The sequence below is a fragment of the Budorcas taxicolor genome, chromosome 8 (genome assembly GCF_023091745.1).
Source record: "Budorcas taxicolor isolate Tak-1 chromosome 8, Takin1.1, whole genome shotgun sequence".
NCBI classification, from domain to species: domain Eukaryota; kingdom Metazoa; phylum Chordata; class Mammalia; order Artiodactyla; family Bovidae; genus Budorcas; species Budorcas taxicolor.
The window spans coordinates 857273-877625 of NC_068917.1; positions in this window are offsets into that span (position 1 = coordinate 857273).

The window sequence follows — 20353 nt, forward strand, 5'->3', positions numbered from 1 at the left end:
GGGAACGCCGGGAACTCTTTCCCGACGAAGCAGGGAAAGGATCCCTCATCTCGAGCTACGAGGCGGAAACAGGGCTCCTCTGGATGTGGGCGGGACCCTCGTGATTCCTCTCGAGTGGAGACGGGTATGTCGGGGAACTTCTTGATTTGCACCAAGGGTGTGAAGGACCCTTTCGAAGTTCCAGAGGTGAGGTGTGATCAGCCTCGAGACGCCTCAGCGGAAATGGGCCTCAGCTCGCCTGGAGGGGAGAACTTCCTGGATTTTCTCGAGTTGCGGCAGGTATTCTCGAGTTACGACGGGGACCTCAGGGACCCGCTCTGGTGGCCTCAGGAAAGGCCAGTCCCCATGCGAGTTGCTAGGGGCCATCTCGGGATTCCTCTCCCGTCCATGCCGGGGTTAAGACCTGGTGTGGAGTCAGGGCCGGAACCTGAGGATTCCTCTCCAGTGTTGCCATGGATCTTGGGGTGCTTCTCAGTCTCCCCAGGGGAGTCAGGCATCGTCTCGAGTGGGGGCATGCACGTGCGCTTTCCTCCCGAGCTGCAGCAGTTGTGTCACGCTTCCTGTCACGTGGACGAAGGGATCTGTGGCTTTCCCTCGAGGCTGTCCCTCGAGGCTTTCCCACGAGGCTTTCCCACGGGGCTGTGCCACGTGCCACCTTGGTGGGAGTCGATCCTCGGCGTGAAAGACGAGCCGGTGAAGGGAAAAGAGGTTCCTCTGGAATGGACTGAGACATCTGGGGGACTCTTGGCATGCTGGCACGACCCTCGAGTTCCTCTCGCCGTTCCTGTTGAGAGGGCCTCCTCTTGAGATGCGACGGGAACGCCGGGAACTCTTTCCCGACGAAGCAGGGAAAGGATCCCTCATCTCGAGCTACGAGGCGGAAACGGGGCTCCTCTGGATGTGGGCGGGACCCTCGTGATTCCTCTCGAGTGGAGACGGGTATGTCGGGGAACTTCTTGATTTGCACCAAGGGTGTGAAGGACCCTTTCGAACTTCCAGATGTGAGGTGTGATCAGCCTCGAGACGCCTCAGCGGAACTGGGCCTCAAATCGCCTGGAGGGGAGAACCTCGTGGATTTTCTCGAGTTGCTGCAGGTCTTCTCGAGTTACGACAGGGACCTCAAGGACCCGCTCTGGTGGTCTCAGGAAAGGCCAGTCCCCATGCGAGTTGCTAGGGGCCCTCTCGGGATTCCTCTCCCGTCCATGTCGGGGCCTAAGACCTTGTGTGGAGTCGGGGCCGGACCCTGAGGATTCCTCTCCAGTGTTGCCATGGATTGTGGGGTGCTTCTGAGTCTCCCCAGGGGAGTCAGGCCTCGTCTCGAGTGGGGGCATGCACGTGCGCTTTCCTCCCGAGCTGCAGCAGTAGTGTCACGCTTCCTGTCATGTGGATCAAGGGATCTGTGTCTTTCCCTCGAGGCTGTCCCTCGAGTCTTTCCCACAGGGCAGGGCCAGGTGCCACCTTGGTGTGAGTCGATCCTCGGCGTGAAAGATGAGCCTGTAAAGGGAAAAGAGGTTCCTCTGGAATGGACTGAGACATCTGGGGGACTCTTGGAATGGTGGCACGACCCTGGAGTTCCTCTCGCCGTTCCTGTTGAGAGGGCTTCCTCTTGAGATGAGACGGGAACGCCGGGAACTCTTTCCCGACGATGCAGGGAAAGGATCCCTCATCTCGAGCTACGAGGCGGAAACGGGGCTCCTCAGGATGTGGGCAGGACCCTCGTGTTTCCTCTCGACAGGAGACGGGCATGTCGGGGAACTTCTTGATTTGCACCAAGGGTGTGAATGACCCTTTCGAAGTTCCTGAGGTGAGGTGTGATCAGCCTCGAGACGCCTCAGCCGAAATGGGCCTCATCTCGCCTGGAGGGGAGAACCTCCTGGATTTTCTCCAGTTGCGGCAGGTCTTCTCGAGTTACGACGGGGACCTCAGGGACCCGCTCTGGTGGCCTCAGGAAAGGCCAGTCCCCATGCGAGTTGCTAGGGGCCCTCTAGGGATTCCTCTCCCGTCCATGCCGTGGCCTAAGAGCTTGTGGGGAGTCGGGGCCGGACCCTGAGGATTCCTCTCCAGTGTTGCCATGGATCTTGGGGTGCTTCTGAGTCTCCCAAGGGGAGTCAGGCCTCGTCTCGAGTGGGGGCATGCACGTACGCTTTCCTCCCGAGCTGCAGCAGTAGTGTCACGCTTCCTGTCACGTGGTTCAAGGGATCTGTGGCTTTCCCTCGAGGCTTTCCCTCGAGGCTTTCCCACGAGGCTTTCCCACAGGGCTGTACCACGTGCCACCTTGGTGTGAGTCGATCCTCGGCGTGAAAGAAGAGCCGGTGAAGGGAAAAGAGGTTCCTCTGGAATGGACAGAGACATCTGGGGGACTATTGGAATGGTGGCACGACCCTGGAGTTCCTCTCGCCGTTCCTGTTGAGAGGTCCTCCTCTTGAGATGCGACGGGAATGCCGGGAACTCTTGCCCGACGAAGCAGTTAAAGGATCCCTCTTCTCGAGCTACGAGGCGGAAACGAGGCTTTTTTGGATGTGGGCGGGACCCTCGTGTTTCCTCTCGGTGGAGACGGGTATGTCGGGCAACTTCTTGATTTACACCAAGGGTGTAAAGGACCATTTCGAAATTCCAGAGGTGAGGTGTGATCAGCCTCGAGACGCCTCAGCGGAAATGGGCCTCATCTGGCCTGGAGGGGAGAACCTCCTGGATTTTCTCGAGTTACGGCAGGTCTTCTCGAGTTACAACAGGGACCTCAAGGACCCGCTCTGGTGGCCTCAGGAAAGGCCAGTCCCCATGCGAGTTGCTAGGGGCCCTCTCGGGATTCCTCTCCCGTCCATGCCGGGGCCTATGACCTTGTGTGGATTCGGGGCCGGAACCTGAGGATTCCTCTCCAGTGTTGCCATGGATCGTGGGGTGCTTCTGAATCTCCCCAGGGGAGTCAGGCCTCGTCTCAAGTGGGGGCATGCATGTGCGCTTTCCCCACGAGCTGCAGCAGTAGTGTCACGCTTCCTGTCATGTGGATCAAGGGATCTGTGTCTTTCCCTCGAGGCTGTCCCTCGAGTCTTTCCCACAGGGCAGGGCCAGGTGCCACCTTGGTGTGAGTCGATCCTCGGCGTGAAAGATGAGCCTGTAAAGGGAAAAGAGGTTCCTCTGGAATGGACTGAGACATCTGGGGGACTCTTGGAATGGTGGCACGACCCTGGAGTTCCTCTCGCCGTTCCTGTTGAGAGGGCTTCCTCTTGAGATGAGACGGGAACGCCGGGAACTCTTTCCCGACGATGCAGGGAAAGGATCCCTCATCTCGAGCTACGAGGCGGAAACGGGGCTCCTCAGGATGTGGGCAGGACCCTCGTGTTTCCTCTCGACAGGAGACGGGTATGTCGGGGAACTTCTTGATTTGCACCAAGGGTGTGAATGACCCTTTCGAAGTTCCTGAGGTGAGGTGTGATCAGCCTCGAGACGCCTCAGCCGAAATGGGCCTCATCTCGCCTGGAGGGGAGAACCTACTGGATTTTCTCCAGTTGCGGCAGGTCTTCTCGAGTTACGACGGGGACCTCAGGGACCCGCTCTGGTGGCCTCAGGAAAGGCCAGTCCCCATGCGAGTTGCTAGGGGCACTCTAGGGATTCCTCTCCCGTCCATGCCGGGGCCTAAGAGCTTGTGGGGAGTCGGGGCCGGAACCTGAGGATTCCTCTCCAGTGTTGCCATGGATCTTGGGGTGCTTCTGAGTCTCCCCAGGGGAGTCACGACTCGTCTCGAGTGGGGGCATGCACGTACGCTTTCCTCCCGAGCTGCAGCAGTAGTGTCACGCTTCCTGTCACGTGGTTCAAGGGATCTCTGGCTTTCCCTCGAGGCTTTCCCTCGAGGCTTTCCCACGAGGCTTTCCCACAGGGCTGTGCCACGTGCCACCTTGGTGTGAGTCGATCTTCGGCGTGAAAGAAGAGCCGGTGAAGGGAAAAGAGGTTCCTCTGGAATGGACAGAGACATCTGGGGGACTATTGGAATGGTGGAACGACCCTGGAGTTCCTCTCGCCGTTCCTGTTGAGAGGTCCTCCTCTTGAGGTGCGACGGGAATATCGGGAACTCTTGCCCGACAAAGCAGGGAAAGGATCCCTCTTCTCGAGCTACGAGGCGGAAACGGGGCTTTTTTGGATGTGGGCGGGACCCTCGTGTTTCCTCTCGAGTGGAGACGGCTATGTCGGGCAACTTCTTGATTTACACCAAGGGTGTAAAGGACCATTTCGAAGTTCCAGAGGTGAGGTGTGATCAGCCTCGAGACGCCTCAGCGGAAATGGGCCTCATCTCGCCTGGAGGGGAGAACCTCCTGGATTTTCTCGAGTTGCGGCAGGTCTGCTCGAGTTACGACAGGGACCTCAAGGACCCGCTCTGGTGGCCTCAGGAAAGGCCAGTCCCCATGCGAGTAGCTAGGGGCCCTCTCGGGATTCCTCTCCCGTACATGCCGGGGCCTAAGACCTTGTGTGGAGTCGGGGCCGGACCCTGAGGATTCCTCTCCAGTGTTGCCATGGATCGTGGGGTGCTTCGGAGTCTCCCCAGGGGAGTCAGGCCTCGTCTCGAGTGGGGGCATGCACGTGCGCTTTCCTCCCGAGCTGCAGCAGTAGTGTCACGCTTCCTGTCACGTGGATCAAGGGATCTGTGGCTTTCCCTCGAGGCTGTTCCTCGAGGCTTTCCCACGAGGCTTTCCCACGGGGCTGTGCCACGTGCCACCTTGGTGGGAGTCGATCCTCGGCGTGAAAGTCGAGCCGGTGAAGGGAAAAGAGGTTCCTCTGGAATGGACTGAGACATCTGGGGGACTCTTGGAATGGTGGCACGACCCTGGAGTTCCTCTTGCCGTTCCTGTTGAGAGGGCCTCCTCTTGAGATGCGACGGGAACGCCGGGAACTCTTTCCCGACGAAGCAGGGAAAGGATCCCTCATCTCGAGCTACGAGGCGGAAACAGGGCTCCTCTGGATGTGGGCGGGACCCTCGTGATTCCTCTCGAGTGGAGACGGGTATGTCGGGGAACTTCTTGATTTGCACCAAGGGTGTGAAGGACCCTTTCGAAGTTCCAGAGGTGAGGTGTGATCAGCCTCGAGACGCCTCAGCGGAAATGGGCCTCAGCTCGCCTGGAGGGGAGAACTTCCTGGATTTTCTCGAGTTGCGGCAGGTATTCTCGAGTTACGACGGGGACCTCAGGGACCCGCTCTGGTGGCCTCAGGAAAGGCCAGTCCCCATGCGAGTTGCTAGGGGCCATCTCGGGATTCCTCTCCCGTCCATGCCGGGGTTAAGACCTGGTGTGGAGTCGGGGCCGGAACCTGAGGATTCCTCTCCAGTGTTGCCATGGATCTTGGGGTGCTTCTCAGTCTCCCCAGGGGAGTCAGGCATCGTCTCGAGTGGGGGCATGCACGTGCGCTTTCCTCCCGAGCTGCAGCAGTTGTGTCACGCTTCCTGTCACGTGGACGAAGGGATCTGTGGCTTTCCCTCGAGGCTGTCCCTCGAGGCTTTCCCACGAGGCTTTCCCACGGGGCTGTGCCACGTGCCACCTTGGTGGGAGTCGATCCTCGGCGTGAAAGACGAGCCGGTGAAGGGAAAAGAGGTTCCTCTGGAATGGACTGAGACATCTGGGGGACTCTTGGCATGCTGGCACGACCCTCGAGTTCCTCTCGCCGTTCCTGTTGAGAGGGCCTCCTCTTGAGATGCGACGGGAACGCCGGGAACTCTTTCCCGACGAAGCAGGGAAAGGATCCCTCATCTCGAGCTACGAGGCGGAAACGGGGCTCCTCTGGATGTGGGCGGGACCCTCGTGATTCCTCTCGAGTGGAGACGGGTATGTCGGGGAACTTCTTGATTTGCACCAAGGGTGTGAAGGACCCTTTCGAACTTCCAGATGTGAGGTGTGATCAGCCTCGAGACGCCTCAGCGGAACTGGGCCTCAAATCGCCTGGAGGGGAGAACCTCGTGGATTTTCTCGAGTTGCTGCAGGTCTTCTCGAGTTACGACAGGGACCTCAAGGACCCGCTCTGGTGGTCTCAGGAAAGGCCAGTCCCCATGCGAGTTGCTAGGGGCCCTCTCGGGATTCCTCTCCCGTCCATGTCGGGGCCTAAGACCTTGTGTGGAGTCGGGGCCGGACCCTGAGGATTCCTCTCCAGTGTTGCCATGGATTGTGGGGTGCTTCTGAGTCTCCCCAGGGGAGTCAGGCCTCGTCTCGAGTGGGGGCATGCACGTGCGCTTTCCTCCCGAGCTGCAGCAGTAGTGTCACGCTTCCTGTCATGTGGATCAAGGGATCTGTGTCTTTCCCTCGAGGCTGTCCCTCGAGTCTTTCCCACAGGGCAGGGCCAGGTGCCACCTTGGTGTGAGTCGATCCTCGGCGTGAAAGATGAGCCTGTAAAGGGAAAAGAGGTTCCTCTGGAATGGACTGAGACATCTGGGGGACTCTTGGAATGGTGGCACGACCCTGGAGTTCCTCTCGCCGTTCCTGTTGAGAGGGCTTCCTCTTGAGATGAGACGGGAACGCCGGGAACTCTTTCCCGACGATGCAGGGAAAGGATCCCTCATCTCGAGCTACGAGGCGGAAACGGGGCTCCTCAGGATGTGGGCAGGACCCTCGTGTTTCCTCTCGACAGGAGACGGGCATGTCGGGGAACTTCTTGATTTGCACCAAGGGTGTGAATGACCCTTTCGAAGTTCCTGAGGTGAGGTGTGATCAGCCTCGAGACGCCTCAGCCGAAATGGGCCTCATCTCGCCTGGAGGGGAGAACCTCCTGGATTTTCTCCAGTTGCGGCAGGTCTTCTCGAGTTACGACGGGGACCTCAGGGACCCGCTCTGGTGGCCTCAGGAAAGGCCAGTCCCCATGCGAGTTGCTAGGGGCCCTCTAGGGATTCCTCTCCCGTCCATGCCGTGGCCTAAGAGCTTGTGGGGAGTCGGGGCCGGACCCTGAGGATTCCTCTCCAGTGTTGCCATGGATCTTGGGGTGCTTCTGAGTCTCCCAAGGGGAGTCAGGCCTCGTCTCGAGTGGGGGCATGCACGTACGCTTTCCTCCCGAGCTGCAGCAGTAGTGTCACGCTTCCTGTCACGTGGTTCAAGGGATCTGTGGCTTTCCCTCGAGGCTTTCCCTCGAGGCTTTCCCACGAGGCTTTCCCACAGGGCTGTACCACGTGCCACCTTGGTGTGAGTCGATCCTCGGCGTGAAAGAAGAGCCGGTGAAGGGAAAAGAGGTTCCTCTGGAATGGACAGAGACATCTGGGGGACTATTGGAATGGTGGCACGACCCTGGAGTTCCTCTCGCCGTTCCTGTTGAGAGGTCCTCCTCTTGAGATGCGACGGGAATGCCGGGAACTCTTGCCCGACGAAGCAGTTAAAGGATCCCTCTTCTCGAGCTACGAGGCGGAAACGAGGCTTTTTTGGATGTGGGCGGGACCCTCGTGTTTCCTCTCGGTGGAGACGGGTATGTCGGGCAACTTCTTGATTTACACCAAGGGTGTAAAGGACCATTTCGAAATTCCAGAGGTGAGGTGTGATCAGCCTCGAGACGCCTCAGCGGAAATGGGCCTCATCTGGCCTGGAGGGGAGAACCTCCTGGATTTTCTCGAGTTACGGCAGGTCTTCTCGAGTTACAACAGGGACCTCAAGGACCCGCTCTGGTGGCCTCAGGAAAGGCCAGTCCCCATGCGAGTTGCTAGGGGCCCTCTCGGGATTCCTCTCCCGTCCATGCCGGGGCCTATGACCTTGTGTGGATTCGGGGCCGGAACCTGAGGATTCCTCTCCAGTGTTGCCATGGATCGTGGGGTGCTTCTGAATCTCCCCAGGGGAGTCAGGCCTCGTCTCAAGTGGGGGCATGCATGTGCGCTTTCCCCACGAGCTGCAGCAGTAGTGTCACGCTTCCTGTCATGTGGATCAAGGGATCTGTGTCTTTCCCTCGAGGCTGTCCCTCGAGTCTTTCCCACAGGGCAGGGCCAGGTGCCACCTTGGTGTGAGTCGATCCTCGGCGTGAAAGATGAGCCTGTAAAGGGAAAAGAGGTTCCTCTGGAATGGACTGAGACATCTGGGGGACTCTTGGAATGGTGGCACGACCCTGGAGTTCCTCTCGCCGTTCCTGTTGAGAGGGCTTCCTCTTGAGATGAGACGGGAACGCCGGGAACTCTTTCCCGACGATGCAGGGAAAGGATCCCTCATCTCGAGCTACGAGGCGGAAACGGGGCTCCTCAGGATGTGGGCAGGACCCTCGTGTTTCCTCTCGACAGGAGACGGGTATGTCGGGGAACTTCTTGATTTGCACCAAGGGTGTGAATGACCCTTTCGAAGTTCCTGAGGTGAGGTGTGATCAGCCTCGAGACGCCTCAGCCGAAATGGGCCTCATCTCGCCTGGAGGGGAGAACCTACTGGATTTTCTCCAGTTGCGGCAGGTCTTCTCGAGTTACGACGGGGACCTCAGGGACCCGCTCTGGTGGCCTCAGGAAAGGCCAGTCCCCATGCGAGTTGCTAGGGGCACTCTAGGGATTCCTCTCCCGTCCATGCCGGGGCCTAAGAGCTTGTGGGGAGTCGGGGCCGGAACCTGAGGATTCCTCTCCAGTGTTGCCATGGATCTTGGGGTGCTTCTGAGTCTCCCCAGGGGAGTCACGACTCGTCTCGAGTGGGGGCATGCACGTACGCTTTCCTCCCGAGCTGCAGCAGTAGTGTCACGCTTCCTGTCACGTGGTTCAAGGGATCTCTGGCTTTCCCTCGAGGCTTTCCCTCGAGGCTTTCCCACGAGGCTTTCCCACAGGGCTGTGCCACGTGCCACCTTGGTGTGAGTCGATCTTCGGCGTGAAAGAAGAGCCGGTGAAGGGAAAAGAGGTTCCTCTGGAATGGACAGAGACATCTGGGGGACTATTGGAATGGTGGAACGACCCTGGAGTTCCTCTCGCCGTTCCTGTTGAGAGGTCCTCCTCTTGAGGTGCGACGGGAATATCGGGAACTCTTGCCCGACAAAGCAGGGAAAGGATCCCTCTTCTCGAGCTACGAGGCGGAAACGGGGCTTTTTTGGATGTGGGCGGGACCCTCGTGTTTCCTCTCGAGTGGAGACGGCTATGTCGGGCAACTTCTTGATTTACACCAAGGGTGTAAAGGACCATTTCGAAGTTCCAGAGGTGAGGTGTGATCAGCCTCGAGACGCCTCAGCGGAAATGGGCCTCATCTCGCCTGGAGGGGAGAACCTCCTGGATTTTCTCGAGTTGCGGCAGGTCTGCTCGAGTTACGACAGGGACCTCAAGGACCCGCTCTGGTGGCCTCAGGAAAGGCCAGTCCCCATGCGAGTAGCTAGGGGCCCTCTCGGGATTCCTCTCCCGTACATGCCGGGGCCTAAGACCTTGTGTGGAGTCGGGGCCGGACCCTGAGGATTCCTCTCCAGTGTTGCCATGGATCGTGGGGTGCTTCGGAGTCTCCCCAGGGGAGTCAGGCCTCGTCTCGAGTGGGGGCATGCACGTGCGCTTTCCTCCCGAGCTGCAGCAGTAGTGTCACGCTTCCTGTCACGTGGATCAAGGGATCTGTGGCTTTCCCTCGAGGCTGTTCCTCGAGGCTTTCCCACGAGGCTTTCCCACGGGGCTGTGCCACGTGCCACCTTGGTGGGAGTCGATCCTCGGCGTGAAAGACGAGCCGGTGAAGGGAAAAGAGGTTCCTCTGGAATGGACTGAGACATCTGGGGGACTCTTGGAATGGTGGCACGACCCTGGAGTTCCTCTTGCCGTTCCTGTTGAGAGGGCCTCCTCTTGAGATGCGACGGGAACGCCGGGAACTCTTTCCCGACGAAGCAGGGAAAGGATCCCTCATCTCGAGCTACGAGGCGGAAACAGGGCTCCTCTGGATGTGGGCGGGACCCTCGTGATTCCTCTCGAGTGGAGACGGGTATGTCGGGGAACTTCTTGATTTGCACCAAGGGTGTGAAGGACCCTTTCGAAGTTCCAGAGGTGAGGTGTGATCAGCCTCGAGACGCCTCAGCGGAAATGGGCCTCAGCTCGCCTGGAGGGGAGAACTTCCTGGATTTTCTCGAGTTGCGGCAGGTATTCTCGAGTTACGACGGGGACCTCAGGGACCCGCTCTGGTGGCCTCAGGAAAGGCCAGTCCCCATGCGAGTTGCTAGGGGCCATCTCGGGATTCCTCTCCCGTCCATGCCGGGGTTAAGACCTGGTGTGGAGTCGGGGCCGGAACCTGAGGATTCCTCTCCAGTGTTGCCATGGATCTTGGGGTGCTTCTCAGTCTCCCCAGGGGAGTCAGGCATCGTCTCGAGTGGGGGCATGCACGTGCGCTTTCCTCCCGAGCTGCAGCAGTTGTGTCACGCTTCCTGTCACGTGGACGAAGGGATCTGTGGCTTTCCCTCGAGGCTGTCCCTCGAGGCTTTCCCACGAGGCTTTCCCACGGGGCTGTGCCACGTGCCACCTTGGTGGGAGTCGATCCTCGGCGTGAAAGACGAGCCGGTGAAGGGAAAAGAGGTTCCTCTGGAATGGACTGAGACATCTGGGGGACTCTTGGCATGCTGGCACGACCCTCGAGTTCCTCTCGCCGTTCCTGTTGAGAGGGCCTCCTCTTGAGATGCGACGGGAACGCCGGGAACTCTTTCCCGACGAAGCAGGGAAAGGATCCCTCATCTCGAGCTACGAGGCGGAAACGGGGCTCCTCTGGATGTGGGCGGGACCCTCGTGATTCCTCTCGAGTGGAGACGGGTATGTCGGGGAACTTCTTGATTTGCACCAAGGGTGTGAAGGACCCTTTCGAACTTCCAGATGTGAGGTGTGATCAGCCTCGAGACGCCTCAGCGGAACTGGGCCTCAAATCGCCTGGAGGGGAGAACCTCGTGGATTTTCTCGAGTTGCTGCAGGTCTTCTCGAGTTACGACAGGGACCTCAAGGACCCGCTCTGGTGGTCTCAGGAAAGGCCAGTCCCCATGCGAGTTGCTAGGGGCCCTCTCGGGATTCCTCTCCCGTCCATGTCGGGGCCTAAGACCTTGTGTGGAGTCGGGGCCGGACCCTGAGGATTCCTCTCCAGTGTTGCCATGGATTGTGGGGTGCTTCTGAGTCTCCCCAGGGGAGTCAGGCCTCGTCTCGAGTGGGGGCATGCACGTGCGCTTTCCTCCCGAGCTGCAGCAGTAGTGTCACGCTTCCTGTCATGTGGATCAAGGGATCTGTGTCTTTCCCTCGAGGCTGTCCCTCGAGTCTTTCCCACAGGGCAGGGCCAGGTGCCACCTTGGTGTGAGTCGATCCTCGGCGTGAAAGATGAGCCTGTAAAGGGAAAAGAGGTTCCTCTGGAATGGACTGAGACATCTGGGGGACTCTTGGAATGGTGGCACGACCCTGGAGTTCCTCTCGCCGTTCCTGTTGAGAGGGCTTCCTCTTGAGATGAGACGGGAACGCCGGGAACTCTTTCCCGACGATGCAGGGAAAGGATCCCTCATCTCGAGCTACGAGGCGGAAACGGGGCTCCTCAGGATGTGGGCAGGACCCTCGTGTTTCCTCTCGACAGGAGACGGGCATGTCGGGGAACTTCTTGATTTGCACCAAGGGTGTGAATGACCCTTTCGAAGTTCCTGAGGTGAGGTGTGATCAGCCTCGAGACGCCTCAGCCGAAATGGGCCTCATCTCGCCTGGAGGGGAGAACCTCCTGGATTTTCTCCAGTTGCGGCAGGTCTTCTCGAGTTACGACGGGGACCTCAGGGACCCGCTCTGGTGGCCTCAGGAAAGGCCAGTCCCCATGCGAGTTGCTAGGGGCACTCTAGGGATTCCTCTCCCGTCCATGCCGGGGCCTCAGTCCTTGTGTGGAGTCAGGGCCGGAACCTGAGGATTCCTCTCCAGTGTTGCCATGGATCTTGGGGTGCTTCTGAGTCTCCCCAGGGGAGTCACGACTCGTCTCGAGTGGGGGCATGCACGTACGCTTTCCTCCCGAGCTGCAGCAGTAGTGTCACGCTTCCTGTCACGTGGTTCAAGGGATCTCTGGCTTTCCCTCGAGGCTTTCCCTCGAGGCTTTCCCACGAGGCTTTCCCACAGGGCTGTGCCACGTGCCACCTTGGTGTGAGTCGATCTTCGGCGTGAAAGAAGAGCCGGTGAAGGGAAAAGAGGTTCCTCTGGAATGGACAGAGACATCTGGGGGACTATTGGAATGGTGGAACGACCCTGGAGTTCCTCTCGCCGTTCCTGTTGAGAGGTCCTCCTCTTGAGGTGCGACGGGAATATCGGGAACTCTTGCCCGACAAAGCAGGGAAAGGATCCCTCTTCTCGAGCTACGAGGCGGAAACGGGGCTTTTTTGGATGTGGGCGGGACCCTCGTGTTTCCTCTCGAGTGGAGACGGCTATGTCGGGCAACTTCTTGATTTACACCAAGGGTGTAAAGGACCATTTCGAAGTTCCAGAGGTGAGGTGTGATCAGCCTCGAGACGCCTCAGCGGAAATGGGCCTCATCTCGCCTGGAGGGGAGAACCTCCTGGATTTTCTCGAGTTGCGGCAGGTCTGCTCGAGTTACGACAGGGACCTCAAGGACCCGCTCTGGTGGCCTCAGGAAAGGCCAGTCCCCATGCGAGTAGCTAGGGGCCCTCTCGGGATTCCTCTCCCGTACATGCCGGGGCCTAAGACCTTGTGTGGAGTCGGGGCCGGACCCTGAGGATTCCTCTCCAGTGTTGCCATGGATCGTGGGGTGCTTCGGAGTCTCCCCAGGGGAGTCAGGCCTCGTCTCGAGTGGGGGCATGCACGTGCGCTTTCCTCCCGAGCTGCAGCAGTAGTGTCACGCTTCCTGTCACGTGGATCAAGGGATCTGTGGCTTTCCCTCGAGGCTGTTCCTCGAGGCTTTCCCACGAGGCTTTCCCACGGGGCTGTGCCACGTGCCACCTTGGTGGGAGTCGATCCTCGGCGTGAAAGACGAGCCGGTGAAGGGAAAAGAGGTTCCTCTGGAATGGACTGAGACATCTGGGGGACTCTTGGAATGGTGGCACGACCCTGGAGTTCCTCTTGCCGTTCCTGTTGAGAGGGCCTCCTCTTGAGATGCGACGGGAACGCCGGGAACTCTTTCCCGACGAAGCAGGGAAAGGATCCCTCATCTCGAGCTACGAGGCGGAAACAGGGCTCCTCTGGATGTGGGCGGGACCCTCGTGATTCCTCTCGAGTGGAGACGGGTATGTCGGGGAACTTCTTGATTTGCACCAAGGGTGTGAAGGACCCTTTCGAAGTTCCAGAGGTGAGGTGTGATCAGCCTCGAGACGCCTCAGCGGAAATGGGCCTCAGCTCGCCTGGAGGGGAGAACTTCCTGGATTTTCTCGAGTTGCGGCAGGTATTCTCGAGTTACGACGGGGACCTCAGGGACCCGCTCTGGTGGCCTCAGGAAAGGCCAGTCCCCATGCGAGTTGCTAGGGGCCATCTCGGGATTCCTCTCCCGTCCATGCCGGGGTTAAGACCTGGTGTGGAGTCGGGGCCGGAACCTGAGGATTCCTCTCCAGTGTTGCCATGGATCTTGGGGTGCTTCTCAGTCTCCCCAGGGGAGTCAGGCATCGTCTCGAGTGGGGGCATGCACGTGCGCTTTCCTCCCGAGCTGCAGCAGTTGTGTCACGCTTCCTGTCACGTGGACGAAGGGATCTGTGGCTTTCCCTCGAGGCTGTCCCTCGAGGCTTTCCCACGAGGCTTTCCCACGGGGCTGTGCCACGTGCCACCTTGGTGGGAGTCGATCCTCGGCGTGAAAGACGAGCCGGTGAAGGGAAAAGAGGTTCCTCTGGAATGGACTGAGACATCTGGGGGACTCTTGGCATGCTGGCACGACCCTCGAGTTCCTCTCGCCGTTCCTGTTGAGAGGGCCTCCTCTTGAGATGCGACGGGAACGCCGGGAACTCTTTCCCGACGAAGCAGGGAAAGGATCCCTCATCTCGAGCTACGAGGCGGAAACGGGGCTCCTCTGGATGTGGGCGGGACCCTCGTGATTCCTCTCGAGTGGAGACGGGTATGTCGGGGAACTTCTTGATTTGCACCAAGGGTGTGAAGGACCCTTTCGAACTTCCAGATGTGAGGTGTGATCAGCCTCGAGACGCCTCAGCGGAACTGGGCCTCAAATCGCCTGGAGGGGAGAACCTCGTGGATTTTCTCGAGTTGCTGCAGGTCTTCTCGAGTTACGACAGGGACCTCAAGGACCCGCTCTGGTGGTCTCAGGAAAGGCCAGTCCCCATGCGAGTTGCTAGGGGCCCTCTCGGGATTCCTCTCCCGTCCATGTCGGGGCCTAAGACCTTGTGTGGAGTCGGGGCCGGACCCTGAGGATTCCTCTCCAGTGTTGCCATGGATTGTGGGGTGCTTCTGAGTCTCCCCAGGGGAGTCAGGCCTCATCTCGAGTGGGGGCATGCACGTGCGCTTTCCTCCCGAGCTGCAGCAGTAGTGTCACGCTTCCTGTCATGTGGATCAAGGGATCTGTGTCTTTCCCTCGAGGCTGTCCCTCGAGTCTTTCCCACAGGGCAGGGCCAGGTGCCACCTTGGTGTGAGTCGATCCTCGGCGTGAAAGATGAGCCTGTAAAGGGAAAAGAGGTTCCTCTGGAATGGACTGAGACATCTGGGGGACTCTTGGAATGGTGGCACGACCCTGGAGTTCCTCTCGCCGTTCCTGTTGAGAGGGCTTCCTCTTGAGATGAGACGGGAACGCCGGGAACTCTTTCCCGACGATGCAGGGAAAGGATCCCTCATCTCGAGCTACGAGGCGGAAACGGGGCTCCTCAGGATGTGGGCAGGACCCTCGTGTTTCCTCTCGACAGGAGACGGGCATGTCGGGGAACTTCTTGATTTGCACCAAGGGTGTGAATGACCCTTTCGAAGTTCCTGAGGTGAGGTGTGATCAGCCTCGAGACGCCTCAGCCGAAATGGGCCTCATCTCGCCTGGAGGGGAGAACCTCCTGGATTTTCTCCAGTTGCGGCAGGTCTTCTCGAGTTACGACGGGGACCTCAGGGACCCGCTCTGGTGGCCTCAGGAAAGGCCAGTCCCCATGCGAGTTGCTAGGGGCACTCTAGGGATTCCTCTCCCGTCCATGCCGGGGCCTCAGTCCTTGTGTGGAGTCAGGGCCGGAACCTGAGGATTCCTCTCCAGTGTTGCCATGGATCTTGGGGTGCTTCTGAGTCTCCCCAGGGGAGTCACGACTCGTCTCGAGTGGGGGCATGCACGTACGCTTTCCTCCCGAGCTGCAGCAGTAGTGTCACGCTTCCTGTCACGTGGTTCAAGGGATCTCTGGCTTTCCCTCGAGGCTTTCCCTCGAGGCTTTCCCACGAGGCTTTCCCACAGGGCTGTGCCACGTGCCACCTTGGTGTGAGTCGATCTTCGGCGTGAAAGAAGAGCCGGTGAAGGGAAAAGAGGTTCCTCTGGAATGGACAGAGACATCTGGGGGACTATTGGAATGGTGGAACGACCCTGGAGTTCCTCTCGCCGTTCCTGTTGAGAGGTCCTCCTCTTAAGGTGCGACGGGAATATCGGGAACTCTTGCCCGACAAAGCAGGGAAAGGATCCCTCTTCTCGAGCTACGAGGCGGAAACGGGGCTTTTTTGGATGTGGGCGGGACCCTCGTGTTTCCTCTCGAGTGGAGACGGCTATGTCGGGCAACTTCTTGATTTACACCAAGGGTGTAAAGGACCATTTCGAAGTTCCAGAGGTGAGGTGTGATCAGCCTCGAGACGCCTCAGCGGAAATGGGCCTCATCTCGCCTGGAGGGGAGAACCTCCTGGATTTTCTCGAGTTGCGGCAGGTCTGCTCGAGTTACGACAGGGACCTCAAGGACCCGCTCTGGTGGCCTCAGGAAAGGCCAGTCCCCATGCGAGTAGCTAGGGGCCCTCTCGGGATTCCTCTCCCGTACATGCCGGGGCCTAAGACCTTGTGTGGAGTCGGGGCCGGACCCTGAGGATTCCTCTCCAGTGTTGCCATTGATCGTGGGGTGCTTCGGAGTCTCCCCAGGGGAGTCAGGCCTCGTCTCGAGTGGGGGCATGCACGTGCGCTTTCCTCCCGAGCTGCAGCAGTAGTGTCACGCTTCCTGTCACGTGGATCAAGGGATCTGTGGCTTTCCCTCGAGGCTGTTCCTCGAGGCTTTCCCACGAGGCTTTCCCACGGGGCTGTGCCACGTGCCACCTTGGTGGGAGTCGATCCTCGGCGTGAAAGACGAGCCGGTGAAGGGAAAAGAGGTTCCTCTGGAATGGACTGAGACATCTGGGGGACTCTTGGAATGGTGGCACGACCCTGGAGTTCCTCTTGCCGTTCCTGTTGAGAGGGCCTCCTCTTGAGATGCGACGGGAACGCCGGGAACTCTTTCCCGACGAAGCAGGGAAAGGATCCCTCATCTCGAGCTACGAGGCGGAAACAGGGCTCCTCTGGATGTGGGCGGGACCCTCGTGATTCCTCTCGAGTGGAGACGGGTATGTCGGGGAACTTCTTGATTTGCACCAAGGGTGTGAAGGACCCTTTCGAAGTTCCAGAGGTGAGGTGTGATCAGCCTCGAGACGCCTCAGCGGAAATGGGCCTCAGCTCGCCTGGAGGGGAGAACTTCCTGGATTTTCTCGAGTTGCGGCAGGTATTCTCGAGTTACGACGGGGACCTCAGGGACCCGCTCTGGTGGCCTCAGGAAAGGCCAGTCCCCATGCGAGTTGCTAGGGGCCATCTCGGGATTCCTCTCCCGTCCATGCCGGGGTTAAGACCTGGTGTGGAGTCGGGGCCGGAACCTGAGGATTCCTCTCCAGTGTTGCCATGGATCTTGGGGTGCTTCTCAGTCTCCCCAGGGGAGTCAGGCATCGTCTCGAGTGGGGGCATGCACGTGCGCTTTCCTCCCGAGCTGCAGCAGTTGTGTCACGCTTCCTGTCACGTGGACGAAGGGATCTGTGGCTTTCCCTCGAGGCTGTCCCTCGAGGCTTTCCCACGAGGCTTTCCCACGGGGCTGTGCCACGTGCCACCTTGGTGTGAGTCGATCCTCGGCGTGAAAGACGAGCCGGTGAAGGGAAAAGAGGTTCCTCTGGAATGGACTGAGACATCTGGGGGACTCTTGGCATGCTGGCACGACCCTCGAGTTCCTCTCGCCGTTCCTGTTGAGAGGGCCTCCTCTTGAGATGCGACGGGAACGCCGGGAACTCTTTCCCGACGAAGCAGGGAAAGGATCCCTCATCTCGAGCTACGAGGCGGAAACGGGGCTCCTCTGGATGTGGGCGGGACCCTCGTGATTCCTCTCGAGTGGAGACGGGTATGTCGGGGAACTTCTTGATTTGCACCAAGGGTGTGAAGGACCCTTTCGAACTTCCAGATGTGAGGTGTGATCAGCCTCGAGACGCCTCAGCGGAACTGGGCCTCAAATCGCCTGGAGGGGAGAACCTCGTGGATTTTCTCGAGTTGCTGCAGGTCTTCTCGAGTTACGACAGGGACCTCAAGGACCCGCTCTGGTGGTCTCAGGAAAGGCCAGTCCCCATGCGAGTTGCTAGGGGCCCTCTCGGGATTCCTCTCCCGTCCATGTCGGGGCCTAAGACCTTGTGTGGAGTCGGGGCCGGACCCTGAGGATTCCTCTCCAGTGTTGCCATGGATTGTGGGGTGCTTCTGAGTCTCCCCAGGGGAGTCAGGCCTCGTCTCGAGTGGGGGCATGCACGTGCGCTTTCCTCCCGAGCTGCAGCAGTAGTGTCACGCTTCCTGTCATGTGGATCAAGGGATCTGTGTCTTTCCCTCGAGGCTGTCCCTCGAGTCTTTCCCACAGGGCAGGGCCAGGTGCCACCTTGGTGTGAGTCGATCCTCGGCGTGAAAGATGAGCCTGTAAAGGGAAAAGAGGTTCCTCTGGAATGGACTGAGACATCTGGGGGACTCTTGGAATGGTGGCACGACCCTGGAGTTCCTCTCGCCGTTCCTGTTGAGAGGGCTTCCTCTTGAGATGAGACGGGGAACGCCGGGAACTCTTTCCCGACGATGCAGGGAAAGGATCCCTCATCTCGAGCTACGAGGCGGAAACGGGGCTCCTCAGGATGTGGGCAGGACCCTCGTGTTTCCTCTCGACAGGAGACGGGTATGTCGGGGAACTTCTTGATTTGCACCAAGGGTGTGTATGACCCTTTCGAAGTTCCTGAGGTGAGGTGTGATCAGCCTCGAGACGCCTCAGCCGAAATGGGCCTCATCTCGCCTGGAGGGGAGAACCTCCTGGATTTTCTCCAGTTGCGGCAGGTCTTCTCGAGTTACGACGGGGACCTCAGGGACCCGCTCTGGTGGCCTCAGGAAAGGCCAGTCCCCATGCGAGTTGCTAGGGGCCCTCTAGGGATTCCTCTCCCGTCCATGCCGTGGCCTAAGAGCTTGTGGGGAGTCGGGCCGGACCCTGAGGATTCCCTCTCCAGTGTTGCCATGGATCTTGGGGTGCTTCTGAGTCTCCCAAGGGGAGTCAGGCCTCGTCTCGAGTGGGGGCATGCACGTACGCTTTCCTCCCGAGCTGCAGCAGTAGTGTCACGCTTCCTGTCACGTGGTTCAAGGGATCTGTGGCTTTCCCTCGAGCTTTCCCTCGAGGCTTTCCCACGAGGCTTTCCCACAGGGCTGTACCACGTGCCACCTTGGTGTGAGTCGATCCTCGGCGTGAAAGAAGAGCCGGTGAAGGGAAAAGAGGTTCCTCTGGAATGGACAGAGACATCTGGGGGACTATTGGAATGGTGGCACGACCCTGGAGTTCCTCTCGCCGTTCCTGTTGAGAGGTCCTCCTCTTGAGATGCGACGGGAATGCGGGAACTCTTGCCCGACGAAGCAGTTAAAGGATCCCTCTTCTCGAGCTACGAGGCGGGAAACGAGGCTTTTTTGGATGTGGGCGGGACCCTCGTGTTTCCTCTCGGTGGGAGGGTATGTCGGGCAACTTCTTGATTTACACCAAGGGTGTAAAGGACCATTTCGAAATTCCAGAGGTGAGGTGTGATCAGCCTCGAGACGCCTCAGCGGAAATGGGCCTCATCTGGCCTGGAGGGGAGAACCTCCTGGATTTTCTCGAGTTACGGCAGGTCTTCTCGAGTTACAACAGGGACCTCAAGGACCCGCTCTGGTGGCCTCAGGAAAGGCCAGTCCCCATGCGAGTTGCTAGGGGCCCTCTCGGATTCCTCTCCCGTCCATGCCGGGGCCTATGACCTTGTGTGGATTCGGGGCCGGAACCTGAGGATTCCTCTCCAGTGTTGCCATGGATCGTGGGGTGCTTCTGAATCTCCCCAGGGGAGTCAGGCCTCGTCTCAAGTGGGGGCATGCATGTGCGCTTTCCCCACGAGCTGCAGCAGTAGTGTCACGCTTCCTGTCATGTGGATCAAGGGATCTGTGTCTTTCCCTCGAGGCTGTCCCTCGAGTCTTTCCCACAGGGCAGGGCCACGTGCCACCTTGGGTTGAGTCGATCCTTGGCGTGAAAGACGAGCCTGTAAAGGGAAAAGAGGTTCCTCTGGAATGGACTGAGACATCTGGGGGACTCTTGGAATGGTGGCACGACCCTGGAGTTCCTCTCGCCGTTCCTGTTGATAGGGCTTCCTCTTGAGATGAGACGGTAACCCGGGAACTCTTTCCCGACGATGCAGGGAAAGGATCCCTCATTTCGAGCTACGAGGCGGAAACGGGGCTCCTCAGGATGTGGGCAGGACCCTCGTGTTTCCTCTCGACAGGAGACGGGTATGTCGGGGAACTTCTTGATTTGCACCAAGGGTGTGAATGACCCTTTCGAAGTTCCTGAGGTGAGGTGTGATCAGCCTCGAGACGCCTCAACCGAAATGGGCCTCATCTCGCCTGGAGGGAGAACCTACTGGATTTTCTCCAGTTGCGGCAGGTCTTCTCGAGTTACGACGGGGACCTCAGGGACCCGCTCTGGTGGCCTCAGGAAAGGCCAGTCCCATGCGAGTTGCTAGGGGCACTCTAGGGATTCCTCTCCCGTCCATGCCGTGGCCTAAGAGCTTGTGGGGAGTCGGGGCCGGAACCTGAGGATTCCTCTCCAGTGTTGCCATGGATCTTGGGGTGCTTCTGAGTCTCCCAGGGGAGTCACGCCTCGTCTCGAGTGGGGGCATGCACGTACGCTTTCCTCCCGAGCTGCAGCAGTAGTGTCACGCTTCCTGTCACGTGGTTCAAGGGATCTCTGGCTTTCCCTCGAGGCTTTCCCTCGAGGCTTTCCCACGAGGCTTTCCCACAGGGCTGTGCCACGTGCCACCTTGGTGTGAGTCGATCTTCGGCGTGAAAGAAGAGCCGGTGAAGGGAAAAGAGGTTCCTCTGGAATGGACAGAGACATCTGGGGGACTATTGGAATGGTGGAACGACCCTGGAGTTCCTCTCGCCGTTCCTGTTGAGAGGTCCTCCTCTTGAGGTGCGACGGGAATATCGGGAACTCTTGCCCGACAAAGCAGGAAAGGATCCCTCTTCTCGAGCTACGAGGCGGAAACGGG